A 14,723-nucleotide genomic window follows, 5' to 3' on the forward strand; every position below is an offset into this window, starting at 1 on the left:
TCGTAATGCTGATTTTGTTACATCACTTTCTCTGCACTCCAGTTTAAATAAGTGCTTTAATACTTGGTTCAGGGAGATAAACATTGAGTACGCATGGACATAAAGATAGGAAAAATAGGCCGGGTGCGGTGGCTCAAGCCTGTAATCCCAGCACTTTGGGAGGCCGAATGGGTGGATCACGAGGTCGAGAGATCGAGACCATTCTGGTCAACATGGTGAAACGCTGTCTCTACTAAAAATACAAAAAATTAGCTGGGCATGGTGGCACGTGCCTGTAATCCCAGCTACGCGGGAGGCTGAGGCAGGAAAATTGTCTGAACCCAGGAGGCAGAGGTTGCGGTGAGCCGAGATCTCGCCCTTGCACTCCAGCCTGGGTAACAAGAGCGAAACTCCGTCTCAAAAAAAAAAAAAAAAAAAAAAGATAGGAAAAATAGACAATGGAGACTCCAAAATTGGGGAGGGATGGAGTAGGGCAAGGGCTGAAAATCTTCCTCTTGGGTACTGAGTTCACTCTCTGTGTGACGACATCATTAGATTCCCAAACCTCAAAATCATGCAATACAGTTTTGTAACGAACCAGCCATGTACCCCCTGAATCTAAAATAACATAGTAAAATAAGATTTTAAAATAAAAAATAAAGCAAAATCTATACAGTCATAGAAAGAAATTCAGTTAAACCTTTCTGTGGGAACAGTCATGGTCTGAAATGATAGAAGGAAGAATTGAACAACTCCAGAGAAGTGAAGTTTGGCAAGTTAGCAAGAGAGTAAGCATGGATAATTTCAACAGTGTCGGAGGGCATGATTAATTTACTGTCCTTTTAGGTGGCAGAATGCTCATGGAACCCTTCAAATTACACCATTATTATGACAGAGCTCAGGGGATGTGAGAAGTTACAGATGTTCCTGCCAAGAGTCTGATGTACAGAGGAAACGGGCAACCCACTGGATACACATAAATCTGGAAGTCGAGACTTTGAAGTCCCTCTCCCTGGCTCTGCCACTGACATGGGCCTGAGATGAATGTTCCTGGCCAGTGTTAATGGAGTGCCCATGGCATGGGGAGTTCAGATTGGGGGCTCTTGCATCAGTCCCAGGCTCAGTGCCTTGGTGGGCCTACTGGGGTGGGTGCTCCTACCCAATTCAGGGCATGCTTTTCCATTGGCCCTATGAAGTATGGTCAAGGCCATGGGCTCTAGGGGATTTGGTTCAAATCCAAAATCTTTTTTTTTTAACAGATAAAAATATTTCATAAACATTAATTTAATCTCCAAATGACTCTATGAAATACACAGCACTGTTATTCCATTCTACAGATGAGGAAGAAGACAGGGAGACTAGGTATCTTGTCTGTGATCTCAGAGCTGGTTAATTTCCAAATCCAACATTCAAGCCAGGGCTGTCTGTGTCCAGAGTCAACATTGTTAACTACCATTCATGTGATTTTTTAGATGCAAATACTCAATTACCATCATTATCCTAATATTCTTCATTCAGCCACAGCTGTAATTGTTAGATACTGAATGATACCTTTACCTTCATGTTTCCTTTCCCAAACGGAGCAATACAATTACATTATCATCTGTGCATACTCACATCCAACATTCTGTTTGTAAAGTTTGTATTTTATGGAAGAACTTCTCCGTGATCTTTATCTAGTGGACTTTGGCAAGGTTTGTGGGACTCAGTTTCCTCCTCTGTAAAATGGAGATTATTATCAATACCTGCCTCATAGAATCATTGTAAGGATTAAATGAACGGATGCCTGTAAAATGCTAAGAAGAGTATGTGGCACAGAGTCAGCTCTCAATCAATGGCAGCAGCTGTCATCGTCATCATCGTAAACCATTGAGCATGTTTATGTACCTAAGCATTTCCTGTCACAGGTCATTCACTCACCATGAGCCTTTCCATTATTTTCTGTTTTCCTGGAGAGAGGAGTGAGGCTCAGAGAGGCTACAGGGTTTTCTATAAGTCCACATTGTCTGTGAGCCCTGAACTGGGATGCAGATGCATTTTTATCTGTCTCTAAATCCTGTTCTGACAAGCACTGTGTGTACTAATCAGGATAGGTTAGGCTTTGGTGACAAGAAACCCCAAATTTCATTTGATCTAAGAAACAATAGCTTGATTAAGCTCCACGCCCACAGACAGTTAGGTGGGGACTGTGTCCTCATTGTCACTGTCCTTGCTTTGGGACTCAGATCTATGAAGTTGCTACAGTTTGGAGCATTGCTAGTCACCATGAGGAAGGAAAGGGGAATGTATCTAGGCACAGCAGAGTTCATAATGGTTTTCCCACAATTAACGGAAGTGACACCTATCACTTTCACTTGCATTCCACCAGCTAACACAAGTCCCATGGCCACACCCAGATCCAAAGGTCAAGGAAGCCCACTCTTACCTGTCCAGAAGGAGAGGAGCCCACATGGGCTGAGGCAGCCTCAGTGATTACTCTCTGCTACCATAAATCTGATATGTGAATAGAAGAGAAGGGAGGTACAGGAGATCTAGGGTTTTCACCGGAGATTCCAGGAGCCATCTTGTTGCAGCGGAACAATCAAAGGCAAAGCCGAGGAGAGTGTTTCCAAGGGACTCTGACCAGGAGAGCGAAACACGCGGCATGCGATAAGAAATCAAAAATTCAGAAGAGACACTTACAAATACCCAGTTATTCACTGGGACAATAAGGAATGTGAAATTGTGGAACTGATTGGCAATTAGCAGGTGTTGAGCCCAGCAAATAAAATGTAATGATTGAATGATCCAAAGATGACTCCTCCTCCTCCAGTCTGCTGTGGCATCTTCCAGCGCATCTCCCATGTTATACAAAATAAGGTTCATAGAGGTTATTGAACTGTGATCCCTTGAGGACCATGAGTGCTCTGGAAGTCAGAAATGATCAATAAATATTCTGAATGGAAGAAAAGAAGGTGAGGGGCGATAATATGTTACGAGAAATGGTGCTCAAGAAGGAAAACATCTGGCCGCATGTGGCTGCTCACAGCTGTAATCCCAGCATGTTGGCAGGCTGAGGCGGGCGGATCACAAGGTCAGGAGATCGAGACCATCCTGGCCAACATGGTGAAACCCCATTTCTACTAAAAATACAAAAATTAGCCAGGTGTGGTGGTGGGTGCCTGTAATCCCAGGTACTCGGGAGGCTGAGGCAGGAGACTTGCTTGAACCCAGGAGGCAGAGATTGCAGTGAGCCATTGCACTCCAGCATAGCAACAGAGTGAGACTCTGTCTCAAATAAATAAATAAATAAAATAAGAAAAACATTTTATTGAAAGTCCTAAGAGGGAAACTGACCATGAGGCTGAACAAATATCATAGCAAGTTTGGGATGTATTATTAACAGGCATAGACTGAACTCCTTCAGTGAGAACAGTCTTGTGCTGGTGACATATTTCAATATGGGGATGGCTGGTAAAGGACCAGCTGTGCTTTGTAAAGGACAGGCATGAAAGGGTGACTCCTACATGCCCTATGGGACCTCTGAGGAAATTTACCGCAACCGTGGGAAGAGGACTTTTGGCAGCCTGTCCCTTCTCTCCCCGTCTGCCTCTTAACATCACAATCATCTTCTCAAAAACAAACAGAAGTAGTGATTGCCATGAAGCCCTCTGGCCACGATTTATCTGACAGTCTCAGCATTCCCCTAAGACTTCCCTCTGCACCATCTCATGTTATCTTCCTCTTATCTCACAAAGGTTCATGTGCAGCTTCTCATACCACTTCTCACGTCCCTAAGGCATGAGCCCCATGAGGGGCTGGGTGTGAGATCCAGTGCACAGCTCCTCTGGTGACATCCATGACATGCAACAATAACGATCCCTGCGGAGCTGTGCACTGGATCTCATGCCCCGCCGCAAGCTCAGCATGCCAGGCGTTCTCACGTGAACCCAACAGCCTTGTCTTTTCAGGAAGTTGTCAGATACATTCATTCACTGGATGACAAATGTTTGAGCAATCACTTTGTGCCAGGAACTGGGTTTGGCTCTGTGGGACACCAGCGAATACAATCAGATGTACCCACTGATCATAGGAGCTTATAGTCTAATCAGAGAGACTGCTCCTAGACCACGAGGGTTACATAACATCTCAAAAGTTATGTTGTGAAGGAGAGCTAGAGAGTTTCAAAAGTATATACTGGAGGAATTTGACTTTGGGGGAGCCATGATTTGTTCCAGTCAGGAGACCAAGGACATTGACAAGAGTCATTTTCTTCACAGAGACTCCTGGTGCCTGCAGTTTACAAAGGAGCCTTGATCTTCTCTGTGCACCCAAATCAGAGCAGGTTAAACAAATAAACACACACATTCAGGGAGGACTGAATAAAATCACTTGGGCTCAGATTAAAATAGTTCAGAATGTGACAGATCAGGAAAGCAACATATAAGCAAGGACAGTGAGAGTCTGAAGAGTTTAATCAGTTCATAGTAGAAAAGGTAGATAAATATGGAACTATGTGGCCAGAGGAGAATACTAATGTTTTTGTTTGTTTGTTTCATTTTGTTTTGTTTTTCTGGAGACAGAGTCTCACTCTGTCACCAGGCTGGAGTGCACTGGCATGATCTCGGTTCACTGCAACCCCCGCCTCCTGGGTTCAAGCGATGCTCCTGCCTCAGCCTCCCGACTAGCTGGGACTACAGGCACCTGCCACAACACCCAGCTCATTTTTATATTTTTAGTAGCAATGGGGTTTCTGTGTTCGCCACGATGGTCTCGATGTCTTGACCTTCTGATTCGTCCGCCTTGGTCTCTCAAAGTGCTGGGAACACAGGTGTGAGCCACTGCGCCCGGACCACTAATTTTTTTAGACTGTGGTAAAATGTACATCACAGTGGCATTAAGTACATGCACATTGTGTGCAACCATCATCTCTATCCATCTCCAGAACATTTTATTCTTCCTCACCTTAAACTCGATACCCATGAAATACTGACTCCCCATTCTCTGCTTCCGGAACCCTCTGTTCCACTTTCTGTCGCTGTTAATGCTATAACTCTAGCTGCCTCATGTAAGTGGAATCAGACAATATCTGTCCTGTAACTGGCTTATTTCATTTAGCATAATGTCTTCAAAGTTCATTTATGTTGTAGCAGGTATCAACATCTCCTTCCTTTTAAAGGCTAAATATGATTTTACTATATTTACACACATAGACTCATGCACATATACATATGTACACATATACCTATACACACATTTTGTTTTTTAGATGGAGTCTCATTCTGTTGCCAGGCTGGAGAGCAATGGCATGATCTCAGCTCATTGTAACTTCTACCTCGCAGGTTCAAGAGATTCTCCTGCCTCAGCCTCCTGAGTAGCTAATTTTTGTATTTTTAGTAAAGACAGGGTTTTATCATTTTGGCCAGGATGGACTCAATCTCTTGACCTCATGATCCACCCGCCTCAGCCTCCCAAAGTGTTGGGATTACAGGTGTGAGCCACCGCGCCTGGCCACACACACATTTTTTTATCCATTCATCTGTTGATGGACACTGAGTTGTTTCTCCATTTTGGCTATTGTGAAAAATGCTACAGAATGTTTATTCTTTCCATGTGTCTGTGGGTCATTTAGTAAAGATGATATGTACCTGGCTAATAATAAATTTTAAAATAGCTTTCGAAGGTAGAATTCTTACCAGCCACATTAATATATGACAAATTGGAAAGAAACAAAACCCTTGCAAATACTTAGAAATTTAAATACTTTCCTTAAAAAAAAAAAAAAAAAAGCCTGCTGCCCAGAGAAGATAACCAAACAAAAAGGGCAGACAATCAGAAAATAAAGCAAAAAACAAAAAACACAATGAAGACTGACCTCTAAAGAACTCAGTTGAAATTAGACTAAAGCATAATCTTAAGTGTCTGCTATAAAAGAAGGAGAAGCGGACTGGCACAGTGACCACTGAAAGATGAAGGATCTGGAGGGTAGATTCAGTTATTCCCTCATCTTGTGTTGCTCATGTTTTATTTTCCTTTCCAAGTGATCCATCTTGCCCTTAACCCCGGCACCTTCCATGGGGTGATGGCAGCCCCATTTGACATTGGTCACGGACACAGCCCGCCCTAGCTGCAGTGAGCACCGCCGATTGATGAGCCGGGTGTGGCGCTCCTGTCCTTCTGAGTGGGTTGCCAGGACTTTGGCTCCTCGTTTCTCCACCAGGATATGGGGACTCTTGGCTGCGGGCTTTCTTTAGTTCCCTTGCTAATTTATGACCTAGAGGTTGAATGTGGTTGAGCAGCAGCAGGGTGAGAGAAAAGCCTGGTACTCCAGCTGCCTAGACTGCTGAATGGCTGTGCCATCAAGTTCAAAGGACTAACCCACAGCTGAGGATTAATTAATCCTTACAGACCACCTTACAGAACCACGCTAATGATAAGCACAAACGCCTCTGAACAACTATAGGGAAAGACAACAGTGATTTTTGTTTTTTTCCTATTTAACAGAGTAGAAAACGTCTTCCAAATTCACATACGCATCAGACTCCAGTAATTCCTCTTACATGTTTTAAAAAGTTGTTTGTTTCTTCCTGTATAAGTAATGTAGGTTCATTTTATAAAACTGAAAATATCGTAAGGGTGAAGAATAAAAATCACACCTACCTTCATCCTCTAAAGACCAATGCTGTTCACATGTGATTTGTTTCCTTTGGTAACTAGGAAGGAAGGTCTAATTATTTCCTAGTTTTGCATCCTTGTGATAATAATGCATATATATAGTGTTCATCCTTTGAAAATGTGTTTCCTGATTTTCTGCATAGAGGGAAACTAGGCACATCAATTTGATTGGCTGTGACAGGGAAGGGGTACTAGAATATTTATCTACAAACTGCCTTGCCTCACAAGCTCAGTGTTTGCATGGAGGGTCTCCATTTAAAGGGACCCTTGCAAATTATAAGGATGAGGAGGATATTAAGTCCTTTTGCAGCTCCTAAGCATTACCACTGCCTGGAAAGTTCACTGTGTGAATGTTCTGCTCAACCCCTATCAACTCCAGTGGGGGTGGCACAAGGTTCGAGATGCCAAAGAAAAGACCTAAAGCCAGCAGTGAGATGAGGGGTTTGACTGGGTGCTTCCACACGCTGGGGAGAGAGTCCAGTGGTGGTAGGCTGACAGGAGAACCATAGCCACTGGTTAAACGCATGCAGCTTCTATAGCATCTTCTATTAGCCCCTATCCCAACATCCTTCACCTGGATGTTGCACTTTCATGCAACCCATAAGTCAGGGCCTGGATCTGCTGTCTGTGTTCCATGAGCCAGGCCAGGAGCTCAGATGTTCCTCACAGACAAGGAACTAGTCTCTGGATTGGCCACTCCCAGATACCCTAGCTTGGAAGAGTCATCCAGGTGCACCTGCTACACAGAGTCATTCTCAGGATCTGTGTACGTTATTGCTAACAGGTGCATTTACCATAGAGGGGAACTGTAAAAAGAGAAATGAAAAAAGCTCTGAAAATGTGTCTCCAGGTAAAGTGGCTGCATTTGCCAAAGAAAAACAGAAAAAGAGGTTTGTATGACAGACCTTATTTTTATTGTTAATTTGTGAGTTTATGAAGCATTTTACAATCGTATAAAAACAGGCAAATAACGTACTTCTTCACTCAAAGTGTTAATCAAGTGTCTTCTATGATCCAAGCCCCTGAAATGTGAAGACAATAAGAAAGAAACAGCCTGAGGGACAGTTACCACCACCTGCAAAGAGGCAAGCTGCTCCTTTGCTTCAACAGACCTTGCAGGCGTGGAGGACCACACCTCAGGTGGACGAGGTTAAGTCTGCATGAAGGGGGCGGGAGAAAGGGTCGGGGAAGCTTCAGTGGGTAAGTCATCTCTGGCACCAAGTCTGGGAAGATGAGAGCATCCCCAGCAGACTAGGTGAGGATGACCCTCCAGCTAAAGAAAGGTACAACTCAGAGGGCTGTGGCTTATGCTGCGTGTGGCTTAGGGTTGGAGAAGCAGGTGAAGATCCATCAAAGAAAAGTTCTGGGATTTTACCCTGAGGCAGTAGGGAGCCATTGCAAGTTTTTCTGGTTTTTTGATTGGTTGGTTGGTTTTGAGATGGAGTCTCACTCTGTCATCCAGGCTGGAGTGCAGTGGCATGATCTTGGCTCACTGCAACCTCTGCCTTCTCAGTTCAAGCAATTTTCCTGCCTCAGCCTCCCAAGAAACTGGGACTACAGGCATGGGTTAACACACCCAGATAATTTTTGTGTTTTTAATAGAGACAGGGTTTCACCATTTGACCAGGCTGGTCTTGAACTACTGACCTCCAGTGATCCACCTGCGTCAGCCTCCCAAAGTGCTGGGATTATGGGCATGAGCCACCATGCCAGGCCCACTGCAAGTTTTAATATGGGTACTTCCCCAGTCAGATGTGAGTTTGCATTTTAGAATGACCATTCTGTTTGCAATGAGAACAGAAAATGGGATAAGAGAGAAATCAGAAACATGGAGGCCAGGGAGGAGACTAAGCAATGTCATTTACTTATTCATTATGCAAATGTTTATTTAAAAGCCTACCATGTACTGCTTACTGTCCTAGACCCTGAGGACAAAACAGGCAAAAGTAGCTACTTGAGATTGGAGTTAAGGAGCCAAGGATAGAGGTTGGCAAAGGGGAGGGGAAGGAAGAGGAGCTCTTGCAGTGACTGTGACATGTGGAACTTGGTGACTGTCTCATTCTGATGCATCGGGTTTATTTTCTATACAAGGAAAAAAGAGTAACTGATTAAAATACAGTTCAACAAAGTGTGAACCTACAGGGAAGTGCCAGAACATACGATGAAAAGCCGCACTCACACATGGCAGTGGGGGGTTCTGGATTGGATTTTGGATAAAAAAAAAAAAAAGGATATTTGAGGCTGGATGCGGTGGCTCATGCCTGTAATACCTGCACTTTGGGAGGCTGAGGCAGGTGGATCACGAGATCAAGAGATCGAGACCATCGTGGTCAACATGGTGAAACCCCGTCTCTACTAAAAACACAAGAAAATTAGCTGGGCATGGTGGCGCATGCCTGTAATCCCAGCCACTCAGGAGGCTGAGGCAGGAGAATTGCCTGAAGCCAGGAGGCAGGGGTTGTGGTGAGCTGAGATCAGCTACTCAGGAGGCTGAGGCAGGAGAATTGCCTGAAGCCAGGAGGCAGAAGTTGTGGTGAGCTGAGATCGTGCCATTGCACTCCAGCCTGGGTAACAAGAGCGAAACTCCGTCTCAAAAAAAAAAGGATATTTGAGGCTGGATGCGGTGGCTCATGCCTGTAATACCTGCACTTTGGGAGGCCAAGGCAGGTGGATCACGAGGTCAGGAGATTGAGACCATCCTGGGTAATATGGTGAAACCCCATCTCTACTAAAAATACAAAAAATGAGCTGAGTGTGGTGGCAGGCACCTGTAGTCTCAGCTATTCAAGAGGCTGAGGCAGGAGAATCACGTGAACCTGGGAGGTGGAGGTGGCAGTGAGCCCAGATTGCCCCACTGTACTCCAGCCTGGGTGACAGAGCAAGACTCCGTCTCAAAAAAAGGATAGCAGAAAAACTGTTGAAATCTGAATCCATAAAATCTGGAGTCTCATTAATAGTCAAATATCAGTGTTAATATAACATTTATGACCAATGTCACCTTTTTATGTAAGATGTCAACATGAGGGGAAATTGGATGAAAGATTTCATGGGAACTCTGTATTATCCTTGTAACAATTCTGTAAATCTAAAATTACCCCCTAAGTTTATAAGTGACTTTAGACACATACACCCCTCGACCACACTGAGTAGAAATATAATATTGTATAATATTTTGTGTATAATGACCCTATTTATGTGAAACCATTCAAAGCTGCTGTAGAGGCCACGAGTTCCTATGTATGTAAATACCTTAAAAACACATGCAGCGTGGTATCATTCATTACAGCTGAGAATAGAGGTAGGCATGGGACTTTGCAGGGGAACAGAAGGGAATATTGGCTTTGTGTATACTGTCACATCTGTAAAAAGTATACAGTGAGGATGCCCTTAAATCCGACCAGGGAGTCACTACCGGCTCCAGGCCTGAGTATTGCCTGCCCCTGCCAAGATGCAAAAGACACTGGTCCCAGCTGTGCAATGCCACCTCCACAGCCAGCCAGGCAGTCTCTTTACCCAGGTATGCGGCAGGACGCCTGCGTGCTATTTACATGCCCTTCCAGAGTGTTGTCACCAGGGGCTCAAGTTCTTTCTTGTCCTTAGCTATTTATTTCCATTCCAACTCAGAGGACAAGAAAAAAAAATCCCATTGTGAAAAGAGGTGTTGAATGACAAAGAATAATAGGAAAGGCTCACTAATTGTGAAGCCCCACTATAGAGTTTATAATGGGCCTTAACAGCTGCTGCAGCTCGTGGCAGGGTTTGCTTTGGCCAGAGGAGTGCACTGGATTTCTTATATTTCATCACATTAAACAACAACAAAGGGGCTGCTGGCTCAGCTGCTGCAGCTGTAGCATTTCCAGGAGTTTAGCACAGAATAATAAAGGTGGTCTGCAAACATATGTGGTTTGCATGGGATGGTTTTGAAGGGTGGCTGAGTGTATCCTTGGGTTACGGTCATTGCATACCTCCCATCCCCCAACTTATGAGGTTGGAATATCTTGGGATCCCCGTGAAAACGAAGCTAGGCACCAAGAAGCCAGAGAGGTGGTGGGTAATTTGGGGGTCTTGAGCTTCCTCCTGGATCGAAACTGAGCAAAGACAGCTACTCTTCCCCTGAAGAGTGACTCTCCCCATTCCACTTTCATGGTTTCCTCTCCGAGGTTCCTCCAAGCCGTGGAGTGCCTATGACACACGTAGAGATGTTGGTCTAGTGCCTTTAAGAAAAACCAGCTCTGCTTTCTGAGGTCTTAGAAACAGGTTTTTAAAAGAGTTCCTGTTAGCGTTATATGTTTAAAATAGGTCTCGGAAGAAGGTGGCAAACAGACCCAGCCTATTTTTAGCCGAGGGCTCCAAACAGTAGCGGTGGAAACCAGCATCAGTGATACTGAACAGGATGGCACTGAAATGTGCCCAAAGCAGTTGTCTTCAAACTTGGGCATCATCAGAATCACCTGGGGAGGGGGCTGTTAAAGCTCAGATTGCCAGCAGTTCTCCCCCTACCCTGATTTCTGATTCCAGAGGCTTGGGTGAAGCCTGGGAATCTGCATTTTAGTGAGTTCCCAGTGATGCTGATACTGGTCAGTGAATCACATCTCGAGACCACTTATTCTAGAGAAAGCAGGGTCCCTACTGGAAGAGACGCCCCGCACTTCCCTGTGCTGGTGGTCCCATAGAGCCTATCAGTCTGTAAACACCATCCTTGGCTGTGAGTGCTCCTTCAAAGTGGACACAGCTCTGGGGAGCAGGAGGCAGGTTCAGCAGCCACACCCTTAAGAACACCAAAAGTTGAAGAGAGAGACAGAGAAGAGAGCCAGATGTGTGGAGTGCTAAGCAGGGGTCCTCACAATGGGGAATGGCTTCTTTCCTAAGGAATAAGGCATTTCAATTCATCAGCGAGTGCCAGCTCAGCTAGGTCCTCCTCTAAGACCTTGTTTCTGTACCACTGAGTGACTCAAGCTCTCTGAGAAGGCAAGAAGATGATTGAGCTCCACCCTTGCCAGCAGAAGGGAAAGTTGCCATGGGATCATTTCTGGGTCTAGAATGCAGCTTTCCGTGCTGAGTGGCAGGTAGAGAAATGGGAGGGAGGGTGGTGGTGGTGTTTGGTCCCAAGAGGCGCATTCCCCCACCCGCTCCTTGTTTCTTCTAGAAGGTCTGGGTGCTGTGTTTCCAACCTCTTCTGAGCAAAGAAGAGTCAAGAAAAGATGATAAAGAGTGCAGAAGGCTTCTGCTGGCAGGTGCTCACCATCTGGGCCTGTGTCTGGCTGATGTACAGGTCAGAGAAGCCCCTTCTTGGGAAGCATGATTGCTTCATAGCTCTTGTGGAATTCCCATGTTCGTTTCTCATGAGAATGCATCCTGTATTAGCAAGTTCTCAGAAAGTACCTGCTCATCTCAGGTGTGCTTAGGAGAACAAGAAGAAGAAGGAGTTTCAGTTCACCTTTGGCCAGAGGTGGTAAGGCAAAGAGGGGTGAAACAATAATGATGGAAGTGACGGAGAAGAGCCGAGTGTGCTTGGTGACCCCTTCCCACACAGGGAACTGTTTCCAGATCACTGCTTTTCTGGGAGGTCTGTGAATTCTGTTATTAAAAAGGAAACCTAGGCTGGGCATGATGGCTCACACTTGTAATCCCAGCACTCTGGGAGGCTGAGGCGGATGGATCTCCTAAGGTCAGGAGTTTGAGACCAGCGTGGCCAACATGGGGAAACCCCATCTTTACTAAAAATATAAAAGTCAGGTGTGCTGGCACATGGCTGTAGTTCCAGCTACTCAGGAGGCTGAGGCATGAGAGTCACTTGAACCTGGGAGATGGAGGTTGCAGTGAGCCAAAATTATGTGACTGTACTCCAGGCTGGGTGACAGAGTGAGATTCCATCTCAAAAAAGAAAAAGAAAAAAGAAAACCACCTATTCCATTCCCTCAGAAAAGGACAGAGATACCAGTCTTACCCATTAACAACAGTGTAATGTTGTTGTGAGGATTACTATTAATATTGGAATTATTGGCTATGATTAACCGAGCCCCATCTGAGTGCCAGGACATGTACTCTATAGATGCCATCTCATTAAACCCTTAGCAATTCTGGGAAGTAAGTGGTACACTTTGAAGATGAGGCAATAGACCATGTTCATGGTCACACAGCAGATCACTGGGAAAGCTAGGATTGCAACTGTCTAGTCCGTGGAGTTCATTTGCCGGGCACTGGGATCCAGTGGTTAGCCCAGTAAGCTGCAGCTCTTGACCTCACGGGGCTTCCAGGCAGCTGGTAGGGGATCAGCGGAAAAATATCAGTTGGATTAAATCGAGTCAAGCAGTGACTGAAAATTATTTTCATCAGAAGGTATCACATACCTTATTTTTAATCTTCCTTTATATCCAGTTTTCAGTTACTCCTAAAATTACAAACAGATGTAACTGGCGTTTAGTCAACACTCAATGTATTTTAATAAAGAACTTTTGTAATTGAGAAAAAAAACTGTAATGCCATATGGAACTATGCCTTACTGTGCAGTGATCGGGCCCCATGAACCCTGGCGTGAATTTAATGCTGCCTTAGGCACCACTGACACCTTGTGTCAGGTGTCGGAATTGCAGGCTTGCCTCTTTGGAGGAACCCATTTACACTAACTAGGGTAAGGCAGGTTTTCCGTCCTAGCCACCTAACCCTCCAGGCGCTGTTGAGTATGTTTCAGTAGGGGACTGCTCATTTGTAATTTGGTGACAGCTGGATCTGTATCAGCTTTCTTTTATCTGTATGTCCTGAAAGACTATTGTGTTCGTGACCTTTAAATTGCGTTGTTATAATCAAATACTAACATTTGAAGGTTCTGATGATAAAGTGACATAGGTGAATACTTGAGGGTCAACTCTAGAATCCACTTCTACCAATACGAATTCTCTTTAGTTGCACATCCTCATAAAAAGACCTCCCATACTTTGACCCGTAACTACTTCTCAGCACGCTTAACCGTATGCCAGTAACTCATGATTTCTGAAACTGTCCAGGCGTTTCCTTGCCTGCCTACTGCCTTTGTCTATGCTGTTCCCTCTGCCTGGAACTACTCCCCTCCACATTTCCCTTCCCCTTTTATTCTTTAAATGTCAAATCAAGGCTGACAATTTGTAGGAAAATTCCGTAAAGTAAATTGGGAAATGATGGTGTTGTATGTTGTATTCCAGTGTCTCTAGAGAAATGGAAGACGTGGTTTTGAACCCATTTTTATTTCTTTAGTGGCTTTGGCCATGGCCAGCTTGCTTAATCATTCTGTCTCACTGGTTTCATCCATTGAGTGGAAATAATAATGTTCTCTGCCCCCAGCATTGAAAAATATATATATATATATGCCCCTAAATTGATGTTTATATATATACATAGCATATGTATTTTATATATTATATATATTTAATACATAGGAGTTTAATATGTATAATACTTAGGGGTTTCATATATATAAAACCTAAATAGAGGTGTATATATATCTATATCTATTATTATATAGATATATATTAAATATATACATATATAAATATGTTAAATATATATATGTTAAATATATACATATATAAAATATTATAAATATATATATAAACTATATTTAATATATAGAATTTTGACATATATTTTGTTCAGGGGTTATACACATATTATATATATATAAACCCCCTACATAGATATATTTGTGTATATGTGTGTGTGTGTACATGTATGTATAAACCTTTTCTTTTGAAATGAAGTGCTTCCTCTGCCCCATGCTTAGTACCTAGTAGAAGTGACAGGACAGGTGACACTGTGGAGTATTAGCTATACGTAAATACCTAGAATTTGGATCCATGCCCAGCAAATGGTTTCCATTACCCCTTTTGTTTTGCTTGCAGATAAATTTTTTTAATATGTTATATGGATTTAAAAATAATATTAATGTCCAATTTTGACTGAAATGGCATTATTGTCCTCCTTGATCCGTCGCTATATGTCACCCAAGTGCTCGTAGGCTTCCTCAGCTGATAGCTGCAAAGACACGGATATTAGGATGAAAGATGTTAGATGATGATGCTATTTCTGGCGGTTACTGTAGTCAAATCTGGGTTCAC

General features: G+C 43.9%; 1 protein-coding gene across 3 annotated transcripts in view; it reads left to right on the forward strand.

Moving 5' to 3' along the window:
- CDH13 (cadherin 13) overlaps positions 1-14,723 on the forward strand; it is a 1,362,211-nt gene that overhangs the window by 729,582 nt on the left and 617,906 nt on the right. The gene's annotated exons all lie outside the window — the stretch shown is intronic.

Source organism: Callithrix jacchus, chromosome 20 (genome assembly GCF_049354715.1).
Source record: "Callithrix jacchus isolate 240 chromosome 20, calJac240_pri, whole genome shotgun sequence".
In the NCBI taxonomy this organism is placed as follows: Eukaryota; Metazoa; Chordata; class Mammalia; order Primates; family Cebidae; genus Callithrix; species Callithrix jacchus.